Raw genomic sequence first — 17,979 nt, 5'->3', positions numbered from 1 at the left:
AGCAGCCTAGGTGCTGGGAGGAGAATGCAGAGCCTATGAAGAAGAAAGGAGGTCACTGGAGAGGATGGACCTCTTACTTCTATCCTTGGCATAACAGGGCCACAAATCAGGTAGGTCCACAGCTGGCTTGTCCTATGATCCTTATACCAGTGATTCATTCAATGTGGGGATCACCTGCTAACCATAAGAACTACCGGACAACGGTCTTGCTCACTTTTTTTGAATGTCAGTAAAGATACCATGCTATGTAACATTGATCAGAAAGTCACAGGTAGGTGGTCCCATGTCCTTGGTGGGGGCAGAGGATCCTGCATTCCCCACTCCTATTGTCCACCACCAATTGGAATGGCTGTTTGCAAAAAACAACAACAACAACAACAAACAACAACAACCTTTGACTTGCAGGCGGGCATTTTGGTCTGGAATAAGATGTGACATTCCAAAGTTGGTTATAAACAAGGCCACAGCTTTATTACCACCTGACGGGAGAGTTGGCACAGCATGGGAGAGAGAGCCTGACCTATCAGTCAGCAGTCTTCACCAAAACCTGCAGAATCCAGAGGCACCCTGGGATTCTGCACCGTTCCCAGCTGGGAGAGCAGATCCCTTTGCCTACTGAACTCCATGCTAAGGTAAGCAACCTGTGTGAGGGAGCCAGCGGGCACCCATCTCATTTGGCTGCCCCCAGGCTTGGCAACAAGCCCATGACTTCCCAGGTGGGACAGCCGCACTCATTTACATGCCACCGAACTCCCTGCCAACAGGCTCCATCCCATGCAAACCCACAGCTGTGAAGAAATATTAACCCGTGAAACATCCACCTCAAACACTGAAACAAGGCTGTTTCCACATCAACATAGGGTAGGTGGGTGAGTGCGAGGGAAGCTGCTCCGCAGCATCCTGGGTGAAGTGGCCAGTACTCATGTACGTGGTGCCTTTATAGGCCCTGTGGGTCCCACCTACCCACTCCGACACTGTGCACGCAGTGCATGTGCAGCTCACACTGTGAACAGGCTGCTGGGGTGGTCACATCTGCCTCCAGCCAGCCCTCCACAGTGTCAACCAGCAGCTGTGGTGAGTCTTGGCCAGGCATTATCATTTCCTGTTTTAAAAAACTGAAGTGACATAGGGTAGCTCAAGGAATTGCTGGAAACCATAGTTTTATCAGCACTGCACCCCTACAGATCTGCCCATAACCATCCTGCTGGTTGCTAGGTACTGCCTTGTAACGTTAGCAATAGGTAGCATGTTAAAAATCCATATATGGCTTCCAAGTCTCTGAATGAGTATTACTGAGCTAGGGAAAGTGTGATAAGGGAAACAGTGAGAGTGATTGGAAGCTGTGTGTGACCCTAAATCCCATCCCTGGCATTCTTCTTCAGAGCACAAACCATGCAAGCAGACATCTTCTCTCAGAACAGCTTGAGTTGCTTTTGATCCGCTCAGATCAGGCACATTACCTTGATCAATGTGGATATTCCCAATTCTACACACTTGCAGTGTACAGTATTTGGAACAGTGTTCATAGTACCATGATCGTTGCCTCATTGAATTACTGCAATATTTTTCAACTTGCTTCTCTCCAGCTCCTAGATCAAACATACTTCCTTGAAATCCAATGCAAATTAGTTAACGATTCCAAGTTGTCTTTAGTCCTAGCCTCTCTTCTTTCTCAGAAGAACTGTATTGTGATTATTCCTCCTTCTGTTTGGTGTTGGCCTGCATTTTTCCACATGTTGGATTTGTTTTCTTGGTTGTGCTTCAAATCACTGGGGGGTTTAGTTCTTTCCAATACATCTTTAAAAGACAAAAGCCTTGATAGCATAGCAGATTGAACATTATTTAATACACCAGTCACTCTGGTTCCAGATCATTAATGAGGGTATAAAATATGACATAACTTAACAGTGGTTCAATCAATGTCTAGTGGTCATCTCCACTTGGTTGGTACTTTGACATTTTATTTATGATCTTCTCCCAGTTTTCAATCAATATGATGATGTTCTGAAGTCCACAGCAATTAGAATTTGTTTTCTGGGCAAGACTTCATTATTCTCTTTTTCAAATACTTTATGCAGATCAGAATTTATTACCATCCTTCTTTGTTTTATTCTTTTAATCTTGTAAGGGAGGACAAGGGAGAAACAATCAGGTTTGTCTGGGATTTTTTCTTCTTCATATGAGCAAGACACTGATGAATCCCTCAATTTGTATCTAATTAATGCAGAACGCTAGGATATTATATTGTACCAATCTTCTCAAGGAATAATACCTCTGTATTTGCTAAAACAGTCTCTGTGATGGAGCTATGCTCTTGTAGAATAGGAGATTTATAAACTTCAGATACTGACTGTCTAAGGCACCTGTGGAAGGACTTAAGGGCATTTAGATAGTACAGGCTCTCAGATGCTTTAGTAGTTTTCAAGAACCATGAGTACTTTAGTTCTGTGAAGATGACATGATAGGAATATCTTGCAGAGAATGCTCATCACATTAGAATTCTTAGGGTTTTTGTAGGAAGCCATATCAATTGAAGTGATATAAGCATCAATCTAAGTTTGTAGACCTTTAAAAAAATACATTCCATCACCATTCCATTGAGACCTGTCAACTCTATTTCATCAGGAAGTAGACCACTGTTTCCTGTCCTCCAGCAGTGGCTCATAGGGAGAGGCACAGGAAATATTGTGGATCCCACCATTGAAAACCGCTGAAAAGTGAATGGTGGAAGACAGCATAATGAGGTGAAAATAGAACAGGCAAACTATACTGCTATACATATAAATATTTACCAGCACCAGCAAGAAACGTCATCCATTAGCCACTCTGAACTTGCATGCCTTTACTCTGGTGCATATGGAGGCCCAGCAGTTCCACTGGTCTGCCCAATGCTTGATGCAAAGGCCTTCCAAGCAGCACTCTGTACTGCCAGCTGGGGAAATGAGTGAAAGGTGGCTTCATGATTCATAAGGGCCAGCTTGGTATAATGGTTAAGAGTGGCAACTTCTAATCTGGTGAGCCAAGTTTGATTCCCTGTTTCTCCACATGCAACCAGCAGGGTGAACTTGGGCTAGTCACAGTCCTGATAGATCTTTTCTCATAGAAAAGTCAGAGCTCTCTCAGCCCCTCACAGGGTGTCTATTGTGGGGAGAGGAAGACAAGGCAATTGGAAACTGCTTTGAGAGTCTGAGTAGTGAAAAGCGGGTTATTAATACAAACTCTTCTTCAGAGTTATAAAACTGCCTGTTTCTGAGCTTGGAACCTTATGAGTTTACAATTTTCTAATCAGGTATGACTATCAATTGAGTGAGTTCAAGTCCGTACATAAGTCTACATATAGCTTTATCTGCTCTGAAACCGGGCATATTTCAGTCACTCCCAACTACATTTTCCTGACCGACGGTTACGGTGCAAAGCCTCATTTTTCCAGTTTGGGGCTGCTTTTATAAAGTTCAGTTTAAATATGAGCTAATCATGTCTACAGCGTGCCTTCAGAGAATATACATTTGGCATGCAGTAGACGAACCCTAGAAATAATTTGGCTCTTGAGAAAAATGCATCAAAAGGTCACATTTGCCATTTCAGAAAAACATCACAGTCCTCCTTCTAATTTCTTCCCAGAGTAGTTTATGAGAATGCCTCGCTTGGGTCAGGAGGATTGCTGGGCGGTGGCCAAGTGGAGCCACCACACATGCAGATCCATCGCACTCTGCCTGCTGCACAGGAGCCCTTTTTCTATGGCTCTGAGATTTATTATACCTCAGAGTTCCCTACTTTCCCCAGCTATAAAAACTTCCATGAGCCTATGAAAATCGTCTTGGGCTGTGACTCGGATAAGCAATAGAATTCAGGTGTCTGGAAGACTAGGGCTGGGAAGATGAGGCTTCAGATCCCCACGCAGTCATAAAGCTCATGGAACTGCCTTGAGCCTTTCACTCCCTCTCAGTCTAATGACCTCCGAGAACTGTGAGCATAAAGTCAAGGAGAAGAGACACATGGCTTTCACCCTGAACCAAGAGAAGGACTATAACATACAAGTAGGCTGTACCATGGGAAAGCTTTCAAACAAGTGGCTGAGATTAATGCTCAGGTTAAGCTTAATGGTAGTAGATCCATTGAGCTGTTAGGTTTGTTAGATTATTTAGTTTTGCTCTCCCCTCCCCCTTGGTTGAGGCAGGAGCAAACCTGATGGATGGATTGAATGGATTCCTTCGCCACTCCACAGTTAGGTTTAAATGGCTGCCCAGAAAGTCTGGTAAGTGTTCAGGGAAGGTGCCTTCTCCAAACATTGGTGGTGCCCATCCCTAGTGGTGAACTGTTGATGCTGATTATTTATTTATTTTTGGACAGATCTATAAGCATCAGCTCTGCCTAGCCACCTCTACCCAGCTCATGCCAGAGGTCATCCATCAGGGTGACCACCACTGTCTCCACCCTGTGGCCAGGATGGAAGCCTGACTGGATAGGATCAAACACTGAGTTTCCGCCAAGAGTGCTAGAAGCTGATCCATGGTGGCTTGTTCAACCACCTTCCCCAGAAACACCAGATGCGAGATGGGGCAGTAGTTGGTGGGTCCCATGGATTGAGCAATGGTTTCTTCAGCAGAGGGTGAACCGCTGCCTCCTTGAGTCTTCCAGGGAACTCCCCAGATTCCCAATTTCAGTTTGCAGCTACTGTTGCAAAGAACAAGATTCACTTCATCATATTATTTTACATTGTATCAGAATCATAGAATATCATAGAATAATAGAGATGGAAGGTACCTCTTGTGTCATCTAGTCCTACCCCGTGCACTATGCAGGACACTCATCCACTGGAACCTGCTACCCCCTTGAAACTTCACAGAATCAGCCTCTCTGTCAGATGGCTATCCAGCCTCTGTTTAAAAATTTCCAAAGATGGAGAACCCACCAGTTACTGAGGAAGCCTGTTCCAATGAGAAACCACTCTAACTGTCAGGAACTTCTTCCAGATGTTTAGATGGAATTTCCTTTGGATAAATTTAATTCCATTGGTTCTGGTATGTCCCTCCGGGGCAAGAGAGAACAACTCTGCTCCATCCTCTATATGGCAGTCTTTTACATACTTGAAGATGGTTATCAGAACCCCTCTCAGTCGTCTCCTCTCCAGGCTAAAGAGACCAAACTCCCCCAACCTTTCTTCATATGTCCTGGTCTCCAAACCCCTCACCATCTTTGTTCCCCTCCTCTGGACACGCTCCATCCAGTCTACATCCCTCTTCAACTGTGGTACCGTAAGTGAAGATGAATCAATACTGAGTCAAGCGGAACCATCACCTCCCGTGATCTGGACACGATACTCCATTTGATACAGCCCAAAATCCCATTCACCTTTTTAGGCACCGAATCACACTGCTGACTCATGTTCAATGTATGGTCTACTAAGACTCCTAGATCCTTTTCGCACATGCTACTGCCAAAACAAGTTATGATCAACTTCACCAATGTTTGATTTTACCTTTGTAGCCTTCTGTTAATGTACCAGATAACAAGGCTATCAGCCTTTTTTTAGCTGATGAGCCCCCAGAAATTACTGAGTGGGTCGCAGAGTTTTTATCTACGGTTACGTTGCTTAGGTCTAAAAGATAAAGGTTTCTAGATTGTCTTGTTTTATTAGACCTATACTTATATCATTGTACCTGCTCCAATTGTAAAACTTTCCGTTCTGAATGTTACTTGCTGAAAGTTGCAACTGCCAAAGAGATGTTCCTAGGCAGGCGCTGGACTCCGTGTTGCAAATAGAAAGAGGATGAAATTACAGAGATGGAAATCATCCAGAAAAAAATGAGGAGGGGGGGGGGGACCCAGTGATCTTCCAAGCCCTAGCCCTGACCAAATGCCTAGTGGAAGAGCTCCATCTTGCAGGCCCAGCGGAACTGTGTCAGCTTTGTCAGTGCCCTTAGCTTGTCTGGAAGCTCATTACATCAGGTAGGGGCCAAGACTGAAAAGACCCTGGCCCTGGTCAAGGCCAGGTATACTTCACAACGTCTGGGGATCACCAGTCTGTTTGTGGTCACAGAGCCAAGCACCCTGCAGGAGGCATAAGAGGATAAGCAATCCCTCGGGTCTATAGGGCCCAGATAGCATAAGGCCTTAAAGGTCAATACCAGAACCTTCCATTTGATCCAGAACAAGACCGATAATATAACGCACACCCGGGTGAAGGACTGATTAGTGCACTTTCCCCTGGGGACAGGAGGAGCCTTGGGGTCTCCCCTGTCCCACTATTCCTTCTGCTGAAGTAAAAAAAAATGGTGACTAGACTACACAAAAGAACAAGAGCTATGCAGCAGAGGCAAAGTAACAAAGGCAGTTACAAGTAATTTGACTTTCCCAGGCTTGCTTGCCACTGGACAGTTAACATTTACAATTGACAATACAGTGACTATTGAGACTTCATTGATACTTGGCAAATGACAAAACCAAATAACCATGGCAGGAGGCTGGCAAACAGACAGCTCCTGACATCCTGCCCTGACAGCTTTTTCTGACACACACAAAACCGCAGAGTGCTGACCTCAAATAATACATATTTGAGAAGGTGGGCTCCAAACCAGATACTTTAGAAACACTAGTTGGAGCTACACCAAACAGATTTTTCTTTGCCACCCAGCGAGCCTTTAGATGTTGTTCTTATACAAGAGAGCATTTCACACAATACATTGACCACTGAAGAAGACATGAGGGTCGGAACGCACTTGGTCTGTTCTGTCATGTGCAGTTAGATATGTGTTGTTTTTACTTTGTTTTTAATACATTATTGGTGCACTTTGTTGAATAGATATTTGTAATGATTTTTTAATATTGTTTTCAATATTGTTTTGCAGCTCAATTTTTGGGTTCGAAACAGGCAGCTCCTGACATCCTGCCCTGACAGGGAAGAGGCAGCATGCTCAGCCCCTTTTTCCTTTGTTTTTCTGTCTGTCCCATCCAGTCCTTTAAATGTACAGAGATATATGCTGACCCAGTCTAGGGATCATAGGGACTAACTAAAATCCTTCTTTTTTCTTTGTTCGAAGTCATCCTTTTTATTTGAGGCAAGTGGCCAGATATGCTGACCCGTAGTACCACAACAAAATTTGAGACCAATGGCACCTTTAAGACCAACAAAGATTTATTCACATGAAAGCTCACACCTTGACTAAATTTCTGTTGGTCTTAAAGATACTAGTGGACTCTGATTTTGTTATCCTTTTTATTGACACACCCAGAAATCCCCCTTCCATGAGCTTCCAACCTGGTTGCCAGGGGACTTTGCAGTTTTGACACTGCAGCTTTAACTTTGCAGATGTGACTTTGTGTTCAGAGATTGTTTTTCCTTACAAGTTTGCATGAAGTTGGAATTCCTGCATTTTGACCGCACTGCAAATCAGAATTCACATGCTGGGAATAGCTGCTGAATAGTTTAAGATTCAAATGGGTAGCCGTGTTGGTCTGAAGTAGCACAATAGAATCAGAGTACTGTTTTGGGAAAGAATTATCATTGGCTGTATTTGGATGTGTGAGACAGTTTACTAATGTAACAGAATTATTGTTTGCTATATATTCCCACGGTCATGTAAGGAGTTCTTAGTCTGACAAAGAGTGCTTGCACTCGAAAACTCACACCCTGAATAAATCTTTGTTGGTCTTAAAGGTGCTACTGGACTCTGATTCTATTGAATAGTTTAAGGTGAGGCTTAGCAGGATCTTCGCTTGCTATGAGTGGCCTAGCACACTGCAGCAGTCCTAGCATGCGGCATCATTTGTAAGAAAGGAAGGATTTGTGCTGCAGTCCTTTGTGGATTTCTCCCCTCCCCCCCCCCTTCTGCTTTCTGTGATTTCTGGGATCATTACTGTGGCCTTATTATTTTCCTCAATATTCCGTCACCTTGTATGGTGTACTAACATAAGAGCTCATAGCACAATGGGTCTTTATCATACCACAACCAAGTTTTCAATGTCATATCCTTCTGCCATCGCTTCCAAGAGAACTAATTGTGAAGGGGGAAGATGAATCTCTTTTTGTTCTATAGCAGTTGTAATGAAACAAAGTTTTTAAAAGCGTTCGCAAATGATTAAGCTGTGAATATGACACTTTAGAAAGGGAATGATCAAAGCTAGCAAGTTCTATTATGGTTCTTCTCTAAAAGTAACTTCTTCGCTTTTGTTGCCCAGTCCAGATTTATTTATTTTCCTTCAAATGATGCAATGCTGTGCTACTCAGAGTATCCACAGAACCAAAAGAAAAGTCTTTGACAGATCAGATAATTGAAACTCGAACCACTGTGCATAATCAGAGAGACATCTGAACAGGAGGGGATACAGATATCTTCTTTTTTTCTCTCATAAAAAGAAAACAAGCCTCTTGCTTCTTTTCACAGTGAACCATGACTCCTTCAAGGGAGGGGGGGGGGCGGGATTTTCCTCCAGTGATCCTTTGGTCTGACAGATGAACAGATTTTATCCCTTTAAAGTGTGGTTCTTAAACTTTTTGCAGTGGGACTCACCTCTATGCTTACTATACTTTTTAGAACTCACTTGCAAAATAACTCTATGGTGCTTCCCCTCCGTGTAAGCCTTTCATCTCAGTTGTGGTGGTGGAAACTGCTGTCAAGTGAGAAGCACTTTGGTGACCCTGGGCTGAGGTTTTCAAGTGAAGAGAATTCAGAGATGGTTTGCTACTTTCCTGCCTCTGCTGGGAACCCTGGACTTTCTTGGTGGTCTCCCGTCCAAGCAATAACCAGGGGTGACCCTGCTTAGTTCCCAAGAACTGATAATGTTGGCCACCCTGGCCATGCATCATTGTCTCAGGAATCTTATTTTATTGTTAATATTAATAAATATGATATTATTGTGCAAAGCTCATTTAATGCTATTACATGGGAAAACCCAAATTTGCCATTGGGTATACTCTCTATATGAGCCTCTTGTGGCGCAGAGTGGTAAGGCAGCAGACATGCAGTCTGAAGCTCTGCCCATGAGGCTGGGAGTTCAATCCAGCAGCCGGCTCAAGGTTGACTCAGCCTTCCATCCTTCCGAAGTCGGTAAAATGAGTACCCAGTTTGCTGGGGGGTAAACGGTAATGACTGGGGAAGGCACTGGCAAACCACTCCGTATTGAGTCTGCCATGAAAACACTAGAGGGCGTAATCCCAAGGGTCAGACATGACCCGGTGCTTGCACAGAGGATACCTTTACCTTTTTATACTCTCTATGGGCCTTTAAAAAATAAAATGGAGCATGCTTGACCAAATCAACTTGCTGTCTTCCTGTAATCTCTTAAACAAGATTGTGCAATATTTATAGCTCATCAGCCATGTTGCATGGTTTGCCAATTCCCTTCTATTTGCACCCACATACAACCAGCATAAAAAAAAATGATGGTGGATACATACAGGGCTGATGGTCTTGCTAGGCATTTGTTGCAATTAGAAATGATAAAGATTCACATACCTATGAAAGGAAATAATTAGCCAGAGGCATTGTTCATGCATTTGCAGCTTCCCTGCTCTGCATTTGTTGTTCAATACTGGATTAATCAATACTTCAGTGAAAGTTTTTATGTCTGGGATCAGCAACACTTTTAGAGAATGATTGAAAGATTTGAACAAGCAGAACATATCTCTTTGATGTGAATCTCTGGTCAAAGTGCCCACAATTTGATCATCAAGCTCTAATCAATCGTATGATAGTAGCAAATCCAAAAACACAAGTACCAATTATATCATCCAAGAAGTGTTTTATTCACCCATCTATTTTCCTTTGGTCCACTTCAGGTGAACACTTCAAAGCATAAAATATGCTGTGTGACTCTTTTGTTAAATGTCCTAGCAAAACATGAAGACAATGCAAGCCTCGTGCATTTGGCAGTTTCAAGCCATGACACAGAACAAGCATCTGAAATATTGGATTGCAGATCTGAACTTCTTCTCAGTTATCTTCATACAAAATTTTAAAAGAAAACAAGTGAAATACAGGAACTGTCAATTCATATTTACTTTATAGTACCCAACTATACCCAGAGAAGAAGAATTAGCTTTAAATAGAGGAATGATGCAAGATCTGGGCCGGTGTACCAGGGTTAGGGTAGTGGTACCCAAAAATAAAATTATGAAGAAAGAGAGTGAGAGAAAATATAAACAGAAACAAATAAATGTACTATATATGAAATAAAACAAAGCAAAAATGTAAAGAATCTACACTAGGTACCTGAGAACTCGTTTCTTAAATAAGCACAGATGTACACACACACACACACAAACACAAACACATAAAAGGTAGGAGGGAGGAAACTGGGAAGTTTAAGGAAGAGACATAAAACCTGAAATCTTGGCCTTGAGGTCTGGTGAGATCCTGGGGCAGACACAGCAGATGTCCAAAGAGCACAATGAGGATAAAAGAATTGGTAAGATTTAAATAATTGCTTTGATGGCAAGGAAATAGTACAGACTAAGCCTGAACAGGAGGTTAGGCAGTGGGGCCCTTTCAGATGGTAAGAGCGCAGCCTTGGCCTTAACCAAATGCCTGGTGGAACAGTGCTATCTTGCAGGCCCTTCAGAACTCCAGGAGCTCCATAAGGGACCAGATCTTTGACGGCAACTCATTCCAACTGGCTGGAGCCAGGGCCAGGTTCTCTGGGGCTGGGGACAACCAACATGTTGGTATTTGCAAAGCGAAGAGCTCTTTGGGGGGCTGTATGGGGAGAGGTGGTCCCTTAGGTACCCAGGTATATATGGGATACAAATCTAATAAACAGAAGAACATTATTAACAATATTAAGGTTTTTTTCCTTAACGGAATTCACAATGATAAATTTTTGGTTTAAAAGGTTTAATATGTTTTGTATTATTCTGTACTGATACACAACTATATGTGGGTGGAGTCCTGAATACATCAATCAGCATAAACCCATTAGACTCAGAATGTTTTTATTACAGCTTGGCTAACTATTATCTGTTTCTCTGACTCATCATATCCCCCATGGAACTTTCTAATGCAGGATAGCCTGCATTAGATAAGGGTATCAGTTGCATTGTCAGTGTATTGTTATGGGAAGCATCATGATTGCCTGTCTATCTTCAATTTTTTTAAAAAACAGTAAAGAACAACTAACAGTGCTAATCAAAACCAAATCATTAAAAGGTTTGTCTCAAAGAATAATATGTTCTGTTTCTCTGAAATTACTACAATAATTTCTTGCTTACAGTTAAATGCCAAAGACTTGCTCTTACCTGTCATTTGTATGAATAATAATTTTCACCCAGTCATAGAATCATAGAATCATAGAATCATAGAGTTGGAAGGGGCCATACAGGCCATCTAGTCCAACCCCCTGCTCAACGCAGGATCAGCCCTAAGCATCCTAAAGCATCCAAGAAAAGTGTGTATCCAACCTTTGCTTGAAGACTTCCAGTGAGGGGGAGCTCACCACCTCCTTAGGCAGCCTATTCCACTGCTGAACTACTCTGACTGTGAAAATCTTTTTCCTGATATCTAGCCTATATCGTTGTACTTGAAGTTTAAACCCATTACTGTGCGTCCTTTCCTCTGCAGCCAACGGAAACAGCAGCCTGCCCTCCTCCAAGTGACAACCTTTCAAATACTTAAAGAGGGCTATCATGTCCCCTCTCAACCTCCTTTTCTCCAGGCTGAACATTCCCAAGTCCCTCAACCTATCTTCATAGGGCTTGGTCCCTTGGCCCCAGATCATCTTCATCGCTCTCCTCTGTATCCTTTCAATTTTATCTACGTCCTTCTTAAAGTGAGGCCTCCAGAACTGCACACAGTACTCCAGGTGTGGTCTGACCAGTGCCATATACAATGGAACTATGACATCTTGTGATTTTGATGTGATGCCCCTGTTGATACAGCCCAAAATGGCATTCGCCTTTTTTACCGCTGCATCACACTGCCTGCTCATGTTTAGTTTAAAATCCACAAGTACCCCAAGGTCTTGTTCACATACAGTGTTACCTAGAAGGGTATCCCCCATCCAGTAGGCATGCTTTTCATTTTTCTGACCCAGATGCAGAATTTTACACTTATCTTTACACTTATCAGTCCTTAAGATTTCTTTCAGCATCATATTCACAATTCCTCAGGAAATGTTCAGATGTCAGATTCTACCTTAACTTTCACAGTGGTGGCACCTCATTAGAAAAAAATCCCTGTTCCTGAAAGCATTGTTCAGTACCATGCTCTCAGTAGAAGCTGATTATTAGTATAAACACCATCTCATGTCCTTTGATAATTGGCCTTTATTCTTCCTGCGTTACATTCCTCATTAGCTTGGAAAAGATGGAGGATTCTTCAACCTCTACTTCATATACGGCTGATTAAAATATTGTCTATAAAGCAGAGTACCAAGGCCAGAACCAATTGCCCATAATTTATTCTCATTTGTTGTATGCCCTCCCTCAAACATAGTAACCTATTCTATTAGAGTCTTCCAGGAACCTCAGCAACAGTTTTTTTTCCCCCTCAGTCTTCAAGATAAATTAATTTTCAGTCCCGTGTGAGAGAGTATTTTTTCAAAAATCACATTGTGTTCAAAGAACAAGTCGTTACCTTACACTGACAGTTTGTGTGTTCTACTCACATCTCCTGGGATGAAGCGACAAAGAGAAGCCTGAGAGAAGAGCCTAGGCTATGAGAGGGACAGCTGAATTAGTCAGGCATTAGTCCTATTTTCTATGGGCAGGGAGCTGACAAGTTTGCTTTGGGGGTCTGTAAATCCTCAAAACATATCTGATGCATCTTGATTTATCATGATATAATTCCTTGCCATGGGATTAGGTGGAAGTCTGGTATTAGCTGTGAGAAACTGAGTTGAGGAAAAGCCATTCATTTAATGCCACCTCATGGAGTGAGTTACTGAAGGAAAATAAATACAAACCAAACCAACTGCACAAGCAATAAGCCAATTCCACATCAGACAGATATACTACAGGTAACATAGACAAGATGCTGAGCCAGAAATATAATAAGATGATTTATGATACCAATTGAGCAGCTGAAGGTTTAAAAAAAATACACATATCGTTTTGTAGTAATGAAATTGTTCTGTGAGGTACTTGATATTAAAGCCAATGCATTAGAGCAGGCTTTCTAAGTTACACGCCCAATAACAAAGAGTATGGTCCCTCACTCCCAGTTGGGTACTACCATATTCTGACATTGGGGTCCTGAAGTGTTACAAATTTTGTCACAGACTGATGGGTGCAACCTTTAAAAAAATGGAGCAGCTGATTATTTAAAAAAATTATTTAGAAATGTATTTTTTGTCTCATCAGGGTCTTGCTTCAGGCAACTTACAAATAAAAACAAAACTAAGAAATCATTAAAATTGCAATAAATTAAAAACATTTCTTAAAACCCATTACAAACAAGCTAGGGGCATAAAACAGCCCCTGAGCACCCTATATAAAATCCATAAACCAGACCAGAAGCAGTCTGTAAAAAAGACTTTAAAAGATAAAGTTCTTCAATTAAAGCCTGGATAAAAAGACTTTTTGGCTTGGCATCTAAAAGACAATACAGTTAAGACAGGAAGGATCCATCACCATATATGGCCTCTCTAAATAAGAACCTACCCAGTTAGAACTTCACCAAAATAATATGCATATCCCCTCCTTTACCCCTGAAACAAGGATGAATCATGCAGCTAATGTGATGTATTTTAATTTTATTAATGATGATGTATCCCATGTTGTGTTTATCCCTGTAAGTCACTCTGAGCCTTCAGGGAAGGTAAACATATATATAGAATTACCATTGCTCCTGCTACCATTATTATTGTTATTGTTGTTATTGTTATTATTATTATTAATTATATAGGGTTGCAAGCCAACTGCTGGAAACTGGTGGGAATCTGAGAGGCAGGGACATAGGGAGTGATGGTGACGCATCTCATCAGTCTAGGAATTGCCAATAATTTCTGGTTTTACCATAGAGTTTCTGGTAGTGCTTAGATCAATGTGACATCACTGCTAGGTTATCCATGGAAGTGTAGTAACAGACCTTTAGGTTTTTTATTGAGCACTGGAGTTTTGGCAGGGACTGTGAGCTGGAGTTGGGAGATCTCCTGCCTGTCAGGATCAAATGGCATGCATCTCACAGTCCAACTCATTTCTGAAGTATGTGTGGGTTACAGAGAGCAGAATCTGAAAGGCAAAGTTTGACCAGTAGCCTGGGCACTACAGGAGACAATTCTTCATTTCAACACTTCACTTGGATATTTCTGCACTATGAGAATTCCTTCTACACTTACTACCTGCAGCATACTAATATAATGCAAGCTAGCCAGAGGTTCCAGTTTAAAGGGGAAGAGCTGAGCGGCCAGTATGCTCCGTTGAAGTGTGCTGCTACTGCTTTTGCTTCAGAATTTATAGTGAGTCTTTGGGGGCACATACGATCCTCACATTTTCTGTTTATAAAACAGGGAAATCTCCATGAAGAACTGGCTTTGTTTCTTCTAGCTCACAGGGTTCATGACAAAATGCAACCCCTGCATAAAAGCTTGTAGGTTGTGGTCAAACCAAGAAGAAGATCCTGTCCAACAGCTTTTATATTCATTCCCATGCACTATAGGGGTGGGGTGAAGATCCAGTAAATTTAAATGGATGTTGGTTCCCAGACTCCTCAAATTAAGGTAGTAACACCAGAGAAGATCATATGTCTATTTGCAAAGTTGGGCATCTTATTCTTCACACCATTCCCAGTGAAGGATGAATAGCCTACTTCTTCAAGAATATTATACAATAGAAGAAGCCAAAATGTATTTTGAAGCAAACGACACAAGGGAAATTTCTCTCACTGCAACAAGAAGCTATGAAACGGGTACCAAGAAACTATATAATAGCATATTCAAATCACAGGAGGAAAAGAAATGCCAAAATCAAGTAAATTACAAAAGAGGCTAAAACCAACAATCCAGGGGTTCTGTTCAAATCCTTCTAAGTGGGGGAAACATGACAGAGGTAAACAATTCTCTGAAGCCACCTTTGCTTTTCCGTAGAAATGGAAAACATCCATAACTCTTTATTTCAAAAACAAATCATTTTAAAGGGCATGCATGAGTGGGAGGAAGGCAGACAATCCGGAAGAGGTGACACTTGATAAATTTGTTTCCAAATCAGTAATCCTGCACACAAAGGCTCTGTTGGTTGCACAGAAGTCCCAATTGAAATCAATGGAGTTAGAGGGATTCATCAGAGGGAGTTAATGTTGCATATTTGTTTTGGTTTATTTTATTAATTTTCTCTCCCTCCCTGTTTCTCCAAAAGACACTTGTGCTAGCTTACAGACAGTGTAAACAATGGCCATATATTAAAATAAATTCTTAAAATAGAAACATAATCCATAGCAAACCTGCATACTATAGGTATTGATATCAACTAAAAAAATCCCATCCTGTTGTGGCTCAAGGGTGAAAAGGGGAGAGATCTCCCAAGAATGGACTTTCATTTTTCTGTGGTGAGCCCTGACCAGCTGAAAGTGGGTGATGAAGTGCCCTCAAGGAAGGCTCTTCAACCCTTCTATTTCTGCTCCTTCCTTTCTGCTCCACACAGCTTTTCGTGGTCAGAAAGCAGGACCATTTAAACTCCTGTTTCCAGTGAAAAATCAACCAAGTAGCTGAGACATCGGGAGCACCCAGATGCCCAGCTTTCTTGTGATATCTTAAGCAACTGTACAGTAGATGCAAGAAATTAGCCTACTTAGTTGCCATCACCAAGTAGACACATAGTTGTGTTCTAGCTGGTGTTTTCAGCTATAAGTCTTCCTCTACTTATAATCTCTTGATATTTTCTAACCTGTTTCGTAGCCCTAAGCTTCTGAGTAAGCCAGGAGTTGAACTGCTTCTACTGGAAAGAAGAAGAGACCTAATATCAATACTGTCAACCCCACAGGGTGTCTCAGAGTTCCCTAGGTAAACTACGGCATCAACAGGAGTGTCATCCAGAAAGAGTCTGCTGATCCATCAGCATTTGTGAATGGTTAATCTTCATAACTCCCACATCTTTATAGAGGTTTTGAGCAACTAGAAGTTTAAGGCATATCAGAATGGCTGTCTAACCTATGAATCAAAAAGTTCCAGCACATGTTCAAAGGGCAGATTGTTTTTTCTTTTTTTAAATAAGCAAGTTGCTGCCTGTTTAAAATTGGTTGAGAGACTGGGGTATCTTTTTTTTTCTGTTCCTGCCTCTTTTCCCATGAATTTACCTGCTCTTAAGGTAAATTTCAAACAATTTAAATCTCACTCTAATCATTTTCAGCTGTTTTTCAGTCCATGTCATTGTATACATGAAATATGATGGAAATGAACAAGAGAGAAGCCATTGGACCAGGGAAAAAAAGGATGCAGAACAGATGAAGAAGAAGAAGAAGAAGAGTTGGTTCTTATATGCCGCTTTTCTTTACCCAAAGGAGGCTCAAAGCGGCTTACAGTCGCCTTCCCATGAGAACGGATTGGGTCAGGGAAGAGGCTAACAGACCCAGATCCAGGTATCCTGCTGTTTGCCTCCACGTTCCTTGCCAGGCAGGGGAGGGGGCAGTGTTCCCTCCAATTTCTCTCCCCACCCCCATTGAGCAGAGCAGTTCACATCCTAATTGGATGCTTTAGGATGCTTTGGGCTGATCCTGCATTGAGCAGGGGGTTGGACTAGATGGCCTGTATGATCCCTTCCAACTCTATGATCCTGAGTGAAATATAACTACTGTAGTGTTAATATTGATCATAGGCTGCGCAAGAGCTCCAAATTGCTACTGAGCGGGGATTTCTGTATCTATCACTGGCCGCTCATGCCCACAGCCTTAGATGGAACGATGGGAGGAAGGGAGATAATAAATGTTTGAGATGGGGGATAAAAAGAACATTTAAAAATAAATGTCCGAAAAAGGGGATAGCATATTTTAAAACAGACAATGGTGGAAAGTATGTGGGACATTCAGGGTTAAAATGCCATCTCCCTACAATCATATTTCTATAACCAAGTGCAATCCAGTTGAAAGCTTTGCGCTGTGTGCCAAATGTCTTCTTTAATCTACTTTTTGTATAGCACATTGACCTACTAACAATATTCCCTAGAGTCACATCATAGTTTGTACTCACATTAGTATGAATACCATTATAAATATTTTAAGTACGCGTACCTAAGAAACTTTAGTTCAGACTGGAACATACAAAGCAGTGTATTTTATATACAAATCACTCAAAGCAGAGTTTAGGAGAAGGTCAGATACCATATTACTTCTTGAATTGCCCTCATCAGGATTATTCTTTTATTATTATTTATTTAATTTCTACACTGTCCTCCCAGCAGACCAGCTTAGGGTGGTGAACATTAAGGCATATGAATAATACAATAACATTTGTTAAAACAGGATTTAAGTAAAATTAAAATTCTAAATTGAGTCAACATATTAATGATTCAGATGCCAAAGATCCCGGTAACAATCACCTTCTGTTTTTCTGGAGCCAGTGTACAGTCAGGGGCCACCTTTGATGGGGGATAGACTGATAGATATTTCACTGCCCCCAACCAAAAGCCTGGCAGGAGACTCAGTTGCTTTTTGCACGCCTTCAAAATCGCACAATGGTTACTAATTGAAAACGCTATTGATTTGCCATAACGCACGACGTCGCTGACAATCTGCCACACACCTGAAACCAATCTGCAAAAAGCGCTTCCTTGTAGCGCTTTCAGGGAAATCCCCAAAAGTGGATTCACCCTCCGGAAAGCGATACACTCCTGCAACCAATCTGCAACAGTAGCGAAAAAGACCTGTGCGTTAATATTGTTGCGGTTTCTACAAAGTCCCTCACCCTGGCTGTCTTCTCTGATCTTCTGGCGAAGCGATCGCCATTTTTTTTTCTCCGAGCGAGCGGGGATAAACGCACCAGCGAGCCTCTTCTGTTTAGAGGCTTCCCTGGCTTCAGTCCTTCCCCTTTAGTCACTAAGCACAAACCACAGAAAAG

The sequence above is a fragment of the Paroedura picta genome, chromosome 9, assembly GCF_049243985.1.
Source record: "Paroedura picta isolate Pp20150507F chromosome 9, Ppicta_v3.0, whole genome shotgun sequence".
Taxonomy (NCBI): domain Eukaryota; kingdom Metazoa; phylum Chordata; class Lepidosauria; order Squamata; family Gekkonidae; genus Paroedura; species Paroedura picta.
This window is presented reverse-complemented; position numbering follows the sequence as displayed.